The sequence below is a fragment of the Orycteropus afer genome, unplaced genomic scaffold, assembly GCF_000298275.1.
Source record: "Orycteropus afer afer isolate SDZICR_OR568_19922 unplaced genomic scaffold, OryAfe1.0 scaffold00127, whole genome shotgun sequence".
Classification (NCBI taxonomy): Eukaryota; Metazoa; Chordata; class Mammalia; order Tubulidentata; family Orycteropodidae; genus Orycteropus; species Orycteropus afer.
Genome location: NW_006921714.1, coordinates 1403550 through 1404639, shown reverse-complemented (window position 1 = coordinate 1404639; position 1090 = coordinate 1403550).

Here is a 1090-nt window from a genome sequence, read left to right as displayed (position 1 = left end):
AAAAAAAAAAAGATCAAAATGGATGTCAGAAGCGACTCTGAAACTAGCTTTTGAATGCAGAGTAGCTAAAATAAATGGAAGAAATGCTGAAGTAAAAGATCTGAATAGAAGATTTCAAAGGGCATACTAGAAAACAAAGTAAAGTATTATAAGGAAATGAGCAAAGACCTAAACTCATAAAACCAAAAGGGAAGAACACACATGTCATTTCTCAAGCTGAAAGAACTGCGGAAAAAAGGTCAATCCCATCAAGGATTCTATAGTCAACATGCTGAATGACACAGGAAGCCTGGAAAAGGAATACACAGAATCATTGTACCAAAAGGAACTGGTCAATGTTCAACCATTTCAGGAGGTGGCGTATGACCAAGAACCAATGGTACTGAAAGAAAAAGTCCAAACTGTACCAAAGGCATTGGTGGAAAACAAGACTCTAGGAACTGAAGGAATACCAACTAGGATGCTTCGACAAACTGATGCAATGTTGGAAGCGCTCACTCATCTATGTCAAGAAATTTGGAAGACAGCCAACTGGCCAACTGACTGGAAGAGATTCATATATGTGCCCAATCCAAAGAAAAGTGGTTCAATGGAACATGGAAAATATTGAGTATTAACACTAATATCACATGGAAGTAAAATTTTGCTGAAGATAGTTCAAACACATTTTCAATTGTACATCAACAGAGAACTGCCAAAGTTTGAGCTGGATTCAGAAGAGGATGTGGAATGAGGGCTATCACTGCTGATGTCAGATGGATCTCGGCTGAAAGTAGAGAATACTAGAAAAATGTTTACCTGTGTTTTAGTGACTAGGCAAAGATAATCGACTATGTGGATTGACAAATTATGGATAACAATGTGAAGAATGGGAATTCCAGAACACTTCATTCTGCTCATGAGGAACCTGTATATTATCAAAGAGGCAGTTGTTCAAATAGAACAAGATGATACGGTGTGGTTTAAAATCAGGAAAAGTGTGTATCAAGGTTGAATCCTTTCATACTTAATCTGTATGATAACTAAATAATTCAAGAAGCTAGACTATATGAAGAATGCAACATCAGAATGGAAGGAGACTTATTATCAA